This window comes from Schistocerca americana, chromosome X (genome assembly GCF_021461395.2).
Source record: "Schistocerca americana isolate TAMUIC-IGC-003095 chromosome X, iqSchAmer2.1, whole genome shotgun sequence".
In the NCBI taxonomy this organism is placed as follows: Eukaryota; Metazoa; Arthropoda; class Insecta; order Orthoptera; family Acrididae; genus Schistocerca; species Schistocerca americana.
In genome coordinates, this window is record NC_060130.1 from 209,382,063 (window position 1) to 209,399,932 (window position 17,870).

A 17,870-nucleotide genomic window follows, 5' to 3' on the forward strand; every position below is an offset into this window, starting at 1 on the left:
GTGATAACTTTTAGTGGTATTTAAATAAAATAAAAATTATTAACACTCTACATCTTTATTGTTCATGGCTACAAATGCACTGCTTCATCGCTATCAAGGTGAAGTCCTCGAAGATATTCTTTACGTTTTGGAAACAGATCAAAATCGGATGAGGCCAAGTCGGAACAGTATGGAAGGTGATCAACGACAGTGAACCCAAGGCGTCAGATTATTGCAGACGTCGCAGCTCTCGTGTATGGTGTGGCATTGTCATACTGAAGGAGTCCATGCGTGGACGAACTCTTCGAATTCGAAACTCGATCACAGCACACTGTTTCTCGCGCGCCGACTTACTTACGTTACACACCGCCATGTTACACGCTACAATTCGGAGCCCTCTAGCGGCAGAGTGCTGCAAATATGTAGAAATGCAGAATAAAGATGTAGAACATTAACAACGTTTGTTTTATGTACAGGGTTGGAACTTTAATAGTGGCAACTATTTATTTACAGCTCGTACTAAATAGATACGTGTTTCAAAGTTTTACTGACCTTCAGAGTAGTCACCAGCATTGTGTATAGCCCGTTGCTAGGGATGTGGAAGTCGTACGATACTCTTAGCAGTGCCAGTTGTGTTGACAGTTCGAGCGGCGCGGTCTATTGCCAGACGAATTTGTAGCAGTTCTGCAGCGAATGCCGTGAAGTGTTTCCTTCAGTTTAGAAATCGAGTTGAACTCACGAAGGCTTAAGTCAGGGGTGGCAGTAGGTGGTATAGCACTTAGCAGACCCATCAGTCAAACAAACCAGTAACAGCTTACAGTGTACGTGCTTGAGCATTGTCCTGCAAAATGATGGTCAGGTCCTGCAGAAAGTGTCATCACGTCACCGCTACGGTCGCAGGTTCGAATCCTGCCTCGGGCATGGATGTGTGTGATATCCTTAGGTTAGTTAGGTTTAAGTAGTTCTAAGTTCTAGGGGACTGATGACCTCAGCAGTTAAGTCCCATAGTGCTCAGAGCCAGCCAGAATCTACGACCAGAGTAGAGAACCCTGTCGAACATGCCCGTGATAGATTGAAAAGGAGTGTTTATGGACGACGTGATCCACCAATCACTCTGAGGGATCTACACCGAATCGCCGTTGAGGAGTGGGGCAATCTGGACCAACAGTGGCTTGATGAACTTGTTAATAGTATGCCACGACGAATACAGGCATGCATCAATGCAAGAGGACGTGCTAATGGGTATTACAGGTACCGGTGTGTACAACAATCTGAACCACCACCATTGAAGGTCTCGGTATATGCATGCAATGTGTGGTTTTCATGAGCAATAAAAAGGACGGAAATGATGTTTATGTTGATCTCTATTCCAATTTTCTGTACAGGTTCCGGAACTCTCGGAACCGAGGCGATGCAAAACTTTTTTTGATGTGTGTAGATAAATACTGGCCTTGTACTAACATTCCGCTCAGATACATTCGCTACACAAACATTTAGAAAATGTGCTCACCCTTCAAAATTAGATTTACTCTAGACGCAAACAGATCGGGAACAGATATTCCGTTAGGAGTGCTGGCGCTTCCGGCCATCAGTTGTCACTAACATTGCCAAAAGCCTTATAACAGTGTTGACTCAGTAGAGAAACGAGAAGAAGCCAAGAAGAAGAAATAAAACGGTATATTTCTCAGCAAACAATGCACAATATTTTTATGTGATTGAAACATCTTATTCTATTGAGCGTTTTTCGTTGACTTTCTGTTCCACAATCACTTATCTCAATATTTAACATTTTAGCGTTTCTTGTGAAGTGTCAACAACGGCTATCGAAGAAATGAGGAAACGGATCGCTTATCTGAGCTGTAATAAAAAATTCTCCAGACAAATTAGTGTACAGGGAGATTATAAATAAACTTTCGCTACTTGAGTCAGTGTAGACGGACTACCCAGCTTCATAGGAATGACGTTCATACTGTGCACTGCAGGATTTGCGTTGTTAGTAGTGGTAGTGTTATGACTTGCCGTTAGCAGCGCTACTGGTACAGCGACATAGGGTTGAAAAACAAGCATCACGGCATTATAGCTGTAGGCTGTCCACATTGGTATGGACAATGCAGGACGATTTGTCGTAAAGTATCGAAACAACAGCGATAGTGCTGCTGCTCTTCGCGAGTATCGACGCATTGAAGGAATACGGAGAGGTCCTCCTTCCGCACCGACTTCGAAGAACATGATTCGGAAGTTCGAATTAACTGACGATTTGGAAATTGCTCCTGGAGGAGGGTGACAACCAACTGCGCCACAAATTGTTAAGGAAGTTACTGTTACCATGGCTGAGAATGCTGGACGCGATGTGCGATCTTCAAGCAGTGCGCGACCTGTGTCACGGCAGCTGAACATTCGAAAAGCGCTGCGGTTAATTGTGAAATGATACCTCTAGTGCCGTTTCAGGCTGTTGAGGATGCAGATGGTAGTCACATTGACCAACGCTTTCAAGTTGGAGCAAGTAAGGAACGTAATCATCTCGTGTGGAAATTAAAATATATTTCACGTTTCTTGTAGTGGCCATTTTCGCAGCAGCTGTATATAAATTGCAGTTGTTTCAAAGAAAATGCCTTTTTTTCATGCTGCACATCGAAATTTTTATCTTTATTTATGCACCCGGACGCGTTTCGCCTTTTTTACAAGGCATCTTCAGTGGGTGTCCTGAAATATTACATGATTTGTCCTTTTTACACATAGGTTATGGTTTCACATCTAGGTTATAGATTTAAAAAAGATTGCAGTTGCAGTGATGTGTAACGCTAACAGTGAACTGTAAGATGTCCACCTGGTTGGCAGATGAGAAAAAGCAGTTTGCCTAGATGCAGTGAATTAGAAGTTACGTGTAAGTACCTTTCCATTTCATAAAAAAATGTTAAGGAACTGTTTTTAAATCTATAACTTAGATGTGAAACCATAACATATGTGTAAAAAGGACAAATCATGTAATATTTCAGTTTATTGAAATAAGGACTTCGGAAAACTTTAGAATCGAACTTTTCATATTAAGCAAATCTCGAAATACGCACTCGGTTCGATATAAAGATGTCGGCGGTCATCTTACCCACCAGAGCAGTTAAACACCGTCGTTTTATTAATTTAGCGTAGGGCTTAAAGAATAACTCGTATATTGTACAAGTTCATATGGTTAAGTTGGTACGAGATAAGATAAAATGATATGCATCAGTACAAACAGATATATTAATATATGGTATATGCATACGTAGATAATAATGAAAGCTCTAGAACCGGCAGTAGATAAAGAAAGATGAGAAATCCATTTCCCATAGTAGTTGAATATGCAGTGACCCTAGCCGCAAGTGTTGCATCTATGAAGTCTTTCCAGGTAACCATGAATTTCGTTTTTGGGCAGCGATGCAAAATCTTCCCTAGTGTTTGTTCCGAAGATACGTATTCTACTGGTACTCATCGGTATTTCCTCACTTGCGTAGCGTTGCTTTATGGCCGGTTCTGGGAAAGTTCAGGGAGCTCCATACTTTTCTTGATGGTTCGCCCCCGGAGGTCGTATTCTTGCACTTGATTTCTTATGACCATGTTGTTGTACATTTTGTGGATAACTATATGGGCACAAAAACAAATAAGCACCAGAAGACGATGCAGAGACCTGGCTATGAATGCCACACCAACAAGGCTTCACAGTCTCGTTGGAGTCCAGGCAGCGAGCACGCCGCTCGCACGACGTGAAGAAGACGACTGGTCAGTGAGTCGTCGAAATATCGCGTGCAAAAATAGACTCTTCATGTCGGCTGGAACCCAAAAAAAAACACGGCACTGCCATGGTGTAGTAGTCAACGGTGCTGGAGATCGGAAGTTCGATTCCTGGTGACCACCTCCGAATTTTATACCGTGACAAGGTCTGGAATGTCGTTCACTCACAAGGAAACGGTCCAGTCCGACATGTCGAAACATGAGCTTAAATTTCTTATACAGGAAGAATACGCCGAAAGAAAGACCCTGTCAAAATTTTTGGTGCTAACAAGGGAAACTCCCTATCGTAACCCCCTCAGATTTAGTGGTAAAATGGCCTAGTGGATCATCATCATCATCATCATCATTTAAGACTGATTATGCCTTTCAGCGTTCAGTCTGGAGCATAGCCCCCCTTATACAGTTCCTCCATGATCCCCTATTCAGTGCTAACATTGGTGCCTCTTCTGATGTTAAACCTATTACTTCAAAATCATTCTTAACCGAATCCAGGTACCTTCTCCTCGGTCTGCCCCGACTCCTCCTACCCTCTACTGCTGAATCCATGAGTCTCTTGGGTAACCTTGCTTCTCCCATGCGTGTAACATGACCCCACCATCTAAGCCTGTTCGCCCTGACTGCTACATCTATAGAGTTCATTCCCAGTTTTTCTTTGATTTCGTCATTGTGGACACCCTCCTGCCATTGTTCCCATCTACTAGTACCTGCAATCATCCTAGCTACTTTCATATCCGTAACCTCAACCTTGTTGATAAGGTAACCTGAATCCACCCAGCTTTCGCTCCCATACAACAAAGTTGGTCGAAAGATTGAACGGTGCACAGATAACTTAGTCTTGGTACTGACTTCCTTCTTGCAGAAGAGAGTAGATGGTAGCTGAGCGCTCACTGCATTAGCTTTGCTACACCTCGCTTCCAGTTCTTTCACTATGTTGCCATCCTGTGAGAATATGCATCCTAAGTGCTTGAAACCGTCCACCTGTTCTAACTTTGTTCCTCCTATTTGGCACTCAATCCGTTTATATTTCTTTCCCACTGACATTACTTTCGTTTTGGAGATGCTAATCTTCATACCATAGTCCTTACATTTCTGATCTAGCTCTGAAATATTACTTTGCAAACTTTCAATCGAATCTGCCATCACAACTAAGTCATCCGCATATGCAAGACTGCTTATTTTGTGTTCACACATCTTAATCTCACCCAGCCAGTCTATTGTTTTCAACATATGATCCATAAATAATATGAACAACAGTGGAGACAGGTTGCAGCCTTGTCTTACCCCTGAAACTACTCTGAACCATGAACTCAATTTACCGTCGACTCTAACTGCTGCCTGACTATCCATGTAAAGACCTTTAATTGCTTGCAAAAGTTTGCCTCCTCTTCCATAATCTTGTAGAACAGACAATAACTTCCTCCTAGGAATCCGGTCATATGCCTTTTCTAGATCTATAAAGCATAGATACAATTCCCTGTTCCACTCATAACACTTCTCCATTATTTGCCGTAAGCTAAAGATCTGGTCCTGACAACCTCTAAGAGGCCTAAACCCACACTGATTTTCATCCAATTGGTCCTCAACTAATACTCGCACTTTCCTTTCAACAATACCTGAGAAGATTTTACCCACAACACTGATTAAAGAGATACCTCTGTAGTTGTTACAATCTTTTCTGTTTCGATGTTTAAAGATTGGTGTGATTACTGCTTTTGTCCAGTCTGATGGAACCTGTCCCGACTCCCAGGCCATTTCAATTATCCTGTGTAGCCATTTAAGACCTGACATTCCACTGTATTTGATGAATTCCGACTTAATTTCATCCAGCCCAGCCGCTTTATTGCACTGCAATCTATTGACCATTTTTTCCACTTCCTCAAATGTGATCCTATTTCCATCATCATTCCTATCCCATTCTACCTCGAAATCTGAAACATTACTGATCGCATTTTCACCTACATTGAGCAACTCTTCAAAATATTCCCTCCATCTGCCCAAGGCATCCACAGGATTCACCAGCAGTTTTCCTGACCTGTCCAAAATACTTGTCATTTCCTTCTTACCTCCCTTTCGAAGACTGCTAATTACACTCCAGAATGGTTTTCCAGCAGCTTGACCCGTAGTCTCCAACCTGTTTCCAAAGTCTTCCCACGATTTCTTCTTGGATGCTGCAATTATCTGTTTGGCTTTGTTTCTTTCTTCAACATAACTTTCTCTGTCTACCTGGGTTCTGGTATGTAGCCATTTTTGATACGCCTTCTTTTTCCTTTTACAGGCTGCCTTGACTGTATCATTCCACCAAGCTGTTTGCTTCATCCTACTTTTACACACTACTGTTCCAAGACATTCTTTAGCCACTTCTAGTACTGTGTCCCTGTACCTTGTCCATTCCTTTTCCAATGACTGTAATTGACTACATTCAACTAACTGGTACCTTTCTGAGATCGCTGTTATGTACTTGTGCCTGATTTCCTTATCCTGAAGTTTCTCCACTCTTATTCTCCTACATATGGACCTGACCTCCTGCACTTTCGGTCTCACAATCCCAATTTCACTGCAGATTAAATAATTATCAGTGTCATCAAAAATCCTCTGAATACACGTGTGTCCCTCACAGCCTTCCTGAATTCCTGATCTGTTATTATGTAGTGAATGACAGATCTGGTTCCCCTGCCTTCCCAAGTATACCGGTGAATGTTCTTATGTTTAAAAAAGGAGTTTGTGATTACTAAGCCCAAACTGGCACAGAAATCCAAGAGTTGTTTCCCGTTCCTGTTGGCCTCCATATCCTCTCCAAATTTACCCATAACCTTTTCATACCCTTCTGTTCGATTTCCAATCCTGGCGTTAAAATCACCCATGAGCAGAACACTGTCCTTGTCCTTTACTCTAACAACTACATCACTGAGTGCGTCATAAAAACTATCCATCTTATCTTGATCTGTCCCTTCACAATGCGAATATACTGACACAATCCTAATTTTCTTGCTAAACACTGTCAAATCTATCCACATCAGTCGTTCGTTTACATACCTTATTGCAACTACGCTGGGTTCCATTTCTTTCCTGATGTAAAGCCCCACACCCCTTTGTGCTATTCCTGCTTTGACTCCTGACAGGTAAACCCTGTATTCTCCCACTACCTCTTCTTTCTCACCCCTTACCCGAATGTCACTAACAGCTAAAACGTCCAGCCCCATCTCACTTGCAGCCTCTGCCAGTTCTACCTTCTTCCCAGAGTAGCCCCCATTGATATTAATAGCTCCCCATCTCATTACCATTTGTTTGCCAAGTCGTATCTTAGGAGTCCCTGGTTTGTCAGTTAGAGGTGGGACTCCGTCACCTCCAAAGGTCCGAGGCATTTTGCTCTGATTGTTGCCAGCATCATATTTAAAGTACCAGGGAAGCAGGTTGCTAGCCTTACTTGCCCCGAGTCCCATTGGGTTTTACCCCTAACGGCTGAGGGACTAACCGGTGGATTTGGTAGTCTTTGCCGTATGAGCACAAAGGTGACCACGACTCAGAATATGTCCGAGATGCCCAGCCTTATTCCAAAGTAACTGGTATCCCGACTGTCGGGACCACTTACTTGGCCACTCACGCGTTGCCCGTGGTTCATGAACTAGGACATGACTACAGGAACCCACACCATGAACCACTAGTGGATAGCACGTCAAAAACTGAGCACAGATCAAGCATGAAAAAAAGAAAGAAGTTACACTGAACTGTGAAAAAAGAAACAAAATAGAAACAGTGAACTGTCCAAGCTCAAGAAGTACTATATCGAGCGACTTGACAGAGCAACGGTGTGGCCCAGGCGGCATCCAACGTCGAGGTGAGCAGTGGTCATAATGTTTTGGCTGTTCAGTGTCATTTCCTGTAGCTTCGTGTCATTTGAGATTTATCAGAACAGTATTCTTAAATTTCAGTCATTTGTTGGTTATCAGTTTGTGCCGACTCGTTTTAAGAATTGCTTGAAGTATGCTCGGTATGCAGCACTATAAGCAGAGAAATGGCCAGGACAGTTTCTCACTCCATTGCAATTCTGTCTAATTAAAACTAGTAATTATGTGACGTTCCTGAATTCATTCATTTTTCTTTCGTCTGGTGTACCTGGTGTAAGGAAAATGTTTGTTCCCGTCATTCAAATGACACGTCGGATTATTGTCAAGACTATGGGGAATAAACAAGGAACTGTGTCATTGTTACTAAATTGTACATTATTTAAAACTAATGATAAGAACTGTGCTACGGAAATTGTTATTAAATGACGTACGTGTAAGAAATATTTCATTACAGTAAATTAAAATCACGATTGATGGAAATCGTCTGTAATGTAACATCAAACACGGCCTTGAATTATTTTCCTCTGCTAATCAACTTTGTAAGAATTACGCGCGTAGCAGTTTGACTGTCGATACGAACTGTCTCTTATCCGAAACATAAATGATATGACACATTTTTGTATGGTATAGGTGCTTCAAATTCGGTTGTGTCACTCCATATACGCTATGTGATCAAAAGTATCCGGACACCTGGCTGAAAATGACTTACAAAATGGTTCAAATGGCTCTGAGCACTATGGGACTTAACTTCTGAGGTCATCAGTCGCCTAGAACTTAGAACTAATTAAACCTAACTAACCTAAGGACATCACACACATCCATGCCCGAGGCAGGATTCGAACCTGCGACCGTAGCGGTCGCTCGGCTCCAGACTGTAGCGCCTAGAACCGCACGGCCACTTCGGCCGGCAAAATGACTTACAAGTTCGTGGCGCCCTTCATCGGTAATGCTGGAATTCAGTATTGTGTTGGCCCACCCTTAGCCTTGATGACAGCTTCCACTCGCGCAGGCATAAGTTCAATCAGGTGCTGGAAGGTTTCTTGGGGAATGGCAGCCCATTCATCACGGAGTGCTGCACTGAGGAGAGGTATTGATGTCGGTCGGTGAGGCCTGACACGGAGTCCGCTAGCCAAAACATCCCATAGGTGTTCTATAGGATTCAGGTCAGGACTCTGTGCAGGCCAGTCCATTACGGGGATGATATTGTCGTGTAACCACTCCGCCACAGGCCGTGCATTATGAAAAAGTGCTCGATCGTGTTGCAATCGCCATCCCCGAAGTGTTCAACAGCGGGAAGCAAGAAGGTGCTTAAAACAACAATGTAGGCCTGTGCTGTGGTAGTACCACGCAAAACAAGGGGTGCAAGCACCCTCCATGAAAAACACTACCACACCATAACACCACCGCCTCAGAATTTTACTGTTGACACTACACACACTGGCAAATGACGTTCACCGGGCATTCACCGTACCCACACCCTGCTATCGGATCGCCACGTTGTTTACCGTGATCCGTTACTCCACACAACGTTTTTCCACTATTCAATCGTCGATTGTTTACTCTCCTTACACCAAGCGAGGCGTCGTTTGGCATTTACTGGCGCGATGTGTGGCTTATGATCAGCCGCTCGACCATGAAATCCACGTTTTCTCACCTCCCACGTGTTACAGTACTTGCAGTGGATCCTGATGCAGTTTGGAATTCCTGTGTGATGGTCTGGATAGATGTCTGCCTAGTACATATTACGACCCTCTTCATCTGTCGGCAGTCTGTCAGTCAACAGACGAGGTAGGCCGGGACGCTTTTGTGCTGTACGTGTCCCTTCACGTTTCCACTTCACTATCACATCCGAAACAGCGGACCTAGGGATGTTCAGGAATGTGAAAATCTCGCGTACAGGCGTATGACACAAGTGACACCCAATCACCTGACCACGTTCGAAGTCCGTGAGTTCCGTGGAGCGCCCCATTCTGCTCTCTCACGATGTCTAATGACTACTGAGGTTGCTGATATGAAGTACCTGGCAGCAGGTGGCATCACAGTGCACCTGATATGAAAAACTTATGCTTTTGGGGGGTGTCCGGTTACTTTTGATCACATTGTGTATTAGGACTTGGCGTCGCTATGCTCTCTTGTCACGGCCTATCGTGTGCTAGGCAGCAAGAGCTGTACAAACCGCTGTCGCAAACGATTCCTCGTGTAACAAAAACGAGTAACTTCAACAATTAGAGAAAAAATACTTGCAGTGCGTCTTAGCAGCTAAAATTTTGACAGTGCATTTCGTTCGTTGTGTACTTCCAGCATAAATAAATTTCAGGATGGGTTTCGACATGACGTATTGAATCATTCCCTTGCCAATCTCACATCTCCGTGCAACGGCCCGGAACGTGTGGAGTTATGGACGGTAGCCTACATATGTATTGCTTCCCACACAACACCGAAGACAACGCTTGCGTAACGCGTGAAAGACTCTGTATTTATCTCAGCAGAGGATGTTAGATTTTAGACTGGTGGCCATGCACAGAAGGCTTCATTGAAAAATAACTAGCGACGTGGCTGTTACAAACGTAAGAAAAAATATGATGACTTCGTAGCGTCAGTGATCTACTCCAGCCTCGAAAGATGTGAAACACATCCTGATTAGTTTCGACCAGCGCCGTTCGGGAATACGGAACGAATAGTAATTAACGACGGATAAACAAGTAAACTTGTAAATTTTACTAATTCGCGATCATGATGCAGCAGGCCGTTTAGGGCAATGAGAAGAAAACGAGCAACGTCCATGGAATACTGCATTTGCATTCAAGAGTGATGTGGCTTCATAGTAGTAAAGTATTCATGTGATTGTTTGCGCTTGGTAATTATGTTCACCTTTTTTCTCCTCGAAGATACGCATTTGTTGTTACTTGCAAATCCTATAGCAGAGTGGCTGCGTTTAAAATGATCTCTCCCAGCTTCAGAATTCGAAGGATCTAACTCACTATATAGGGTGTTTCTGTTTTCTATTAGAATGTGTGCTTGTAATGCCGACCAAGTATGTACGGATTGTAATAAAAAGTGATATACCATAACGTCCCGCTTCCATGCTAGACCAACAAGCACTTAAAATAATGTAATCGCAATTCATCCGTATGCTGAGTGAAAATGTGATAATTATTTATTGCGAGACAGTAATTACACTCTAAGACAAAAAAAGACGCTCCACGAAGGAATTATGCGAATGGGATAGTAATCGGTAGATGAGATGTATATGTACAGACAAACAAATGATGACAGATTCAGAAAATTGTGTGGTTTTTTTTTTCCTTCAAGAGAAAGGTATTAACAAATTGAGCGAGTCAGTAACGCATTGGTCAAAAAAAAAAAGGTTCAAATGGCTCTGAGCACTATGGGACTTAATATCTGAGGTCATCAGTCCCCTAGAACTTAGAACTACTTAAACCTAACTAACCTAAGGACATCACACATCCATGCCCGACGCATGATTCGAACCTGCGACCGTAGCGGTCGCGCGGTTCCAGACTGAAGCGCCTAGAACCGCTCCGCCACACCGGCCGGCGCATTGGTCCACCTCTGGCCCTTATGCAAGCCGTTATTCGGCTTGATACTGATTGATTAAGTTGTTGGGTGCCTTCCTGAGGCATTTCGTGCCTAATTCTGTCCATTTGACGCGTCACATCATCAAAATCCCGAGCTTGTTGGATGATCCTACCCATAACGCTACTAACTTTCTCAATTGGAGAGAGATCTGACGACCTTACTGGCCAGGTTACAGTTTGAGAAGCGTGAAGACAAACAGTAGAAACCATCGTTGTGTGCGGGCGGCCATTATCTTGCTGAAATGTAAGCCCAAGATGGCTTGGCATGAAGGCCAACAAAACGGGGCGTACGATATCGTTGACGTACCGCTACGCTCTAAGGGTAACAACCAAAAGGGTCCTGCTGTGAAAAGAAGTGGCACCCCAGACCGTCACTCTTCGTTGTCGGGCTGTATGACGGGCAACAGTCAGGTTGTTATCCCAGCGCTGTCCGGGGCACCTCCAGATACGTCTTCGGCCTGGAATCTCATTGACTGGAGTAGAATTGTCTTCAGTGATGAGACCCGCTTCGAATTCAGCCTCGATGTCCAGCGAGAACGTGTCTGTAGACGCTCTGTACAGCGGTGGCATACCATCCTGAATTACAGGCCTATATCACTAACGTCGATTTGCACTAAGGTTTTGGAGCATATACTGTATTCGAACATTATGAAGTACCTCGAAGAAAACGATTTATTGACACATAGTCAGCACGGATTCAGAAAATATTGTTCTTGTGAAACACAAGTAGCTCTTTATACTCACGAAGTAATGAGAGCTATCAACAGGGGATGTCAAGTTGATTCCATATTTTTAGATTAGAAAACTTTCGACACCGTTCCTCACAAGCGTCTTCTAACCAAACTGCGTGCCTACGGAGTATAGCCTCAGTTGTGCGACTGGATTCGTGATTTCCTGTCAGAAAGGTCACAGTTCGTAGTAATAGACGAAAAGTCATCGAGTAAAACAGAAGTAATATCCGGCGTTCCCCAAGGAAGTGTTACGGGCCCTCTATTGCTCCTGATCTATATTAACGACATAGGAGACAATCTCAGTAGCCGTCTTAGATTGTTTGCAGATGATTCTGTCATTTACCGTCTTATAAAGTCATCAGATGATCAAAACGACTTGCAAAATGATTTAAATAGGATATCTGTATGGTGCGAAAAGTGGCAATTGCCCCTGAACAAAGAAAAGTGTGAAGTTATTCACATGAGTACTAAAAGAAATCAGCTAAATATCGATTACGCAATAAGTCACACAAACCTGAAGGCTGTAAATTCAGCTAAATACTTAGGGATTACAATTACAAATAACCTAAATTGGAACGATCACATAGATAATATTGTGGGTAGAGCAAACCAAAGACTGCGATTCATTGGCAGAACACTTAGAAGATGCAACAGGCCTACTAAAGAGACTGCTTACACCACCCCCTATTCTGGAGTATTGCTGTGCAGTGTGGGATCCGCATCAGGTGAGACTGTCGGATGACATCGAGAAAGTTCAAAGAAGCGCGGCTCGTTTTGTACTATCGCGAAATCGTGGAGATAGTGCCACAGACATGATACGTAAATTGGAGCGTCATGTACCTGTTCAGCCATTGAAAGTAAGAAGTTTAGGATATTAATATTGAGGCCACAATAGGCAGAATCACAACGAAAAAAATAAATCACCTCAGTAGACATCACGCTAATACCCTGTAATACCAGCTCTAGCGTAATAATGGCCTCGATTCAGCGAGGAAGAAAATCCAAACATTTCTTCAGGTAAGCCACATACAGCTGAGCCGTTCATTGACGATCATATCCCGCATTGCCACCAGATTAGGAGGATGCTGATTGCTACGTTTCATCTTCTGATTTAGCTGGTCATTCGACGAGCCATAGGGTACCTGAGTGATCGTCAAACCAGGAACTTAAGCGTGCAGCTCTGAACACGACTTTATCATCTTCTAAGATGGGCGTGTCCTACACAGCGCATTCATCATAAAGATGTAGAGGAAACACTTCATCTCTCGAGAATGTTGAAACAAAACGTCCTAGATCAGTCGGCCCAAGTTAGGGTACGAGAAATACACCAAAACATCATAGAACCAACTGTCGCCTGAACTATACCGTCTATACATTAAGGTTTAAATGTCTCGTTTGGCCGTCGGTGTACATGATGCCTTTCATCATGTGAAAATAACCAACAACGCCACCTGTCGGTCCACGCTACACGTTTCCGGCCACCTACTTTCCAGTATCTATATTGTTTGGCCCGCCCAGTTAGCCGAGCGTTCTGACGCACGGCTTTCCGGTGTGGGAAGGAGCGCCTGGTCCCCGGCACGAATCCGCCGAGCGGACTTGTGTCGAGGTCCGGTGAGCTGGCCAGTCTGTGGATGGTTTTTAGGCGGTTTTCCATCTGCCTCGGCGAATGCGGGCTGGTTCCCCTTATTCCGCCTCAGCTACACTATGTCGGTGACTGCTGCGCAAGCAAGTTCTCCACGTACGTGTAGACCACCATTACTCTACCATGCAAACATAGGGGTTACACTCGTCTGGTGTGAGACGTTCCCTGGGGGATCCACCGGGGACCGAACCGCACAATAACCCTGGGTTCGGTGTGGGGCGGCGGAGGGTTGAAGTGGACTGCGGTAGTCGTCGTGGGGTTGTGGGCCACTGCGGCTGCGGCGGGGACGGAGCCTCTCCGTCGTTTCTAAGCTCCCGGTTAACATTCAACAACATCTATATTGTTTGGTGCTTTGAAGACCTGAACCCTTATGAGCCTCTGTGAGCAGTGGCCCGCTCCCTGTTGTCCGCTACCTGTGGTTAACTTCGCCATGTTCGCTTGTAAAATGATTTAGATGGATCTGCATTCATCGACAGCAGTAGTTCTGGACGGATTTCAAATTCTCAATGGACAAGGCGTGACACTCGTCTCCGAATCCTGTCTTTCCCGACCCCTGTTGTTATACCATGTTATAAGGCGACCAAAAAGTTTCAGTTCAAGGGCACTGCTACGGCGTATATGCAACGTACCGCGCCTCAGATGCGGGTGTATAACCACCGATACGTACGCAAGGGATTACTGTGACATTAGTGTCTTTCCGACGTGCGTGCGATAAATTTGGAAACCTGAACTACGGCGACGTTATTACCAAATGCGTCCAAACAGGACCAACGCGCTGTTTTTCTTTTCTTAGCTGCCGAAGGACAAACATTGGAAGATATCCATCGGGGAATGAAAAATGTGTTTGGAGCAGCATGCCTGTTGAAACCAGCGACAAGATGTACTGCTGCTTCATGAAAACGCACGTCCTCATATCGCAAATGTAACGCAGAAGTCACGCCAAATCAAGTTGGAGACACTCGAGCATCCGCCCTGTAGTCTTGATCTCTCTCCGTGCGATTATCAGCTCTTCGATCCCTTAAAAAAGGGTCGACGATTCCCGTTGAACGGGGATTTGCAGCAGGCAGCACGGACTTCTTCAGCAGCAGGACACGTTGTTTTACCAGACGGGTATCCTCAACTTGGGGCGTCGATTGGATGATTGCCTCAGTGCTCAAGGCGATTATGCCTGATTGGGGTATGGAGTCTGGACTATACGGCCTCCGAACGGAAACATTTTGGTCGCTACATGTAATGTACATGGCTACCAATGGGACACCAAGCTTTATAGACACTTTGGACAGTACGCGTTGATATTCCAATGAATCGGGCAACTTCATTCAGGGTGTGGTCTTGGACCTGTGAAAACGCAGTAGCTCCTATTCCGTAGTGTCAAGTGTCCACGTCAACCCATGTTTTGTAGCGATTCCATACAACCAGCTGGCACATACACACCGCTTCACTGCCATGACTTAGCGGTGGAGGGTCACGCGACCCCATAGTACTACACTCATGCTCATAAATTAAGGATAATTTCAGAATGTGGTGCCACACAACGTGACACTACACAAAATTGGCGCTAATAGCATAGGCACATAGGGAACACACACGACACAGATCTTTAATTCCACGCTATTGGTGATAAGTTGAGAAAACCGCTCCGAAACACATGTGCTACAAAATGCCACTGTTTCCTGCGCATGTACCTTGACATCAATGTGGGATATGATCACCATGCACACGTACACAGGCCACAGAACGGGTTGGCATACTCTGGATCAGGTGGTCGAACAGCTGCTGGGGTATAGCCTCCTATTCTTGCACCATTGCCTGTCGGAGCTCCTGAAGTGTCCTAGGGGTTTGAAGACGTGCAGCGATACGTCGACCGAGAGCATCCCAGACGGGCTCGATGGTGTTCAGGTCTGGAGAACAGGCAGGCCACTCCATTCGCCTGATATCTTCTGTTTCAAGGTACTCATCCACGATGGCAGCTAGGTGGGGCCGTGCGTTATCCTCTATCAGGAGGAAGGTGGGACCCACTGCACCCCTGAAAAGGCGGACATACTGGTGCAAAATGATGTCCCGATACACCTGACCTGTTACAGTTCCTCTGTCAAAGACATGCAGGGGTGTACGTGCACCAATCATAATCCCACCCCACACCATCAAACCACGACCTCCACACAGGTCCCTTTTAAGGACATGAAGGGGTTGTATCTGGTTCCTAGTTCATGCCAGATGAAAACCCGGTGAGAATCACTGTTCAGACTATACCTCGACTCGTCTGTGAACATAACCTCGGACCACTGTTCCAATGACCATGTACTGCGTTCTTGACGCCAGGCTTTACGGGGTCTCCTGTCACCAGGGGTCAGTGGAATGCACCTAGCAGGTCTCGGGGCGAATAAACCATGTCTGTTCAGTCGTCTGTAGACTGTGTGTCTGGAGACAACTGTTCCAGTGGCTGCGGTAAGGTTCCGAGCGAGGCTACCTGCAGTACTCCGTGGCTGTCTGCGGGGACTGATGGTGAGATATCGGTCTTCTTGTGGTGTTGTACACTGTGGACGTCCCGTACTGTAGCGCCTGGACACGTTTCCTGTCTGCTGGAATCGTTGCCATAACCTTGAGATCACACTTCGTGGCACACGGAGGGCCCGTGCTACGACCTTCTGTGTTTGACCAGCCTCCAGGCGCCCTGGTATTCTACCCCTCATAACGTTATCATTATGCATTCTTTGAGCCATTATCAATACACAGTCACCATTAGCACGTCTAAAAACGTCTGCACACTTACTCGCTGCACCGTACTCTGACGTGCACCAACACACCTCTGCGTATGTGGACTGCTGCTAGCGCCACCGTGCGACAACCGCAGGTCAAATACACCGCATGGTCATACCCTGAGGTGATTTAAACCCGCAAACCGCCCACCAGAGCGTTGTTTCACCATGTATCAGCATTATCCTTAATTTATGAGCATGAGTGTAGTTCTGCGCAATCCAAAAAGCTCCAGAGTGGCCCGTATGCTCTTTTAAAGTGGTGACACATTTTTCCCTGTGAGCTTAGAAACACCCTGGCAATCATTTGCGGCACAAGCTGAACCTGAAATTTTAGAAGCTTTCCACCTACTCTTATTTGAGAATTATTCCAGCTTATTCCAAACTTAAAGAATTTCATGTTTCTTAGTCGAACATCCTTCTGCTCATGTTCCCTTCCGAACTAAAAAGAAACTCCAGAAAGAAGCACAGCCATTATGAACTAAACTAATAAATTACTGACGCTTGTATTACACGTGGAGAGATAAGTAACCAGCGTTTGAAGGCGTGCTGAAAAGTAACGCCTCCCAATTTATTATGTGAAAACTCTTTAAAGATTTTTAAATAAAACAAACGTTATTAACATTCTACACCTTTATTCTTCATGGCTACATATTCAGTTCTCAACAGCCACCTTGGCCATGAACACATTTCTCCCAACGAGAGAACAGTTTGTTGATACCGTCACTGTCGAATGTTTGACTTTGTTGACGGAGCCACAACATCACCTCTGCTTGCTCTATCAAAGTGAAGTCCTCTAAGTTCTTTAAGATTTGAAACAGATGAAAATCGGATAGCGCCAAGGCGGGATTGTATGGAAGATGATCCGTGAAGTGAACCCAAGGCGTCGGATAGGTGCAGATATTGCAGCGCATGTGTATCTGGTATTGTCACGCTGAAGGAGAGAATGCTCCATACGTGAACAAACTCTTTGAATTCGAAACTCGATTACAGCACGCTGGTTCTCTTGCAGACATAGCTACGTTACACACCACAATTCGGAGCCCTGTAGTGGTAGAGGGTTGCAAATATGTAGACATCAAGACTAAAGATGTAGAACGTTAATAACGTTCATTTAATTCAAATAAACTGTAACTGTTTGCACGTAAAAGAGTCGGAGGCATTACTTTTCAGCATTCCCTCGTACTAAGCACGAACCTTTCATAGATCACACTTAACATGAATTTTTCGCAATTAACCACACTCAGGTAGGATGCTACAGGCTGCCTTCATTTTATAATTCACTTACTACGCTTACAACTACATATTTCTTACGAAAGGATAAAAACATTGACGGAGGATTGGCATCACCAAATTAGTATGTCGCTTCTAATCTTAGGCGACACTAAATTGTCTGTAAATACTCCACGAACACACAGAATGATACTTACGGTATGAGGACGTGAACGAACGAGAGATGCGTGGAAATTTTTCGATCTTATGCAGAATTAGCGTCGATTTCAATCAAAATTTATTTTTATCATTAACGGAAATTCATTTACAGCTTATGA

At 44.6% G+C, this 17,870-nt stretch overlaps 1 protein-coding gene across 1 annotated transcript in view; it reads left to right on the top strand.

The window, feature by feature from the left end:
* LOC124555740 (cuticlin-5) overlaps positions 1-17,870 on the top strand; it is a 316,613-nt gene that overhangs the window by 176,606 nt on the left and 122,137 nt on the right. The window lies entirely within an intron of this gene.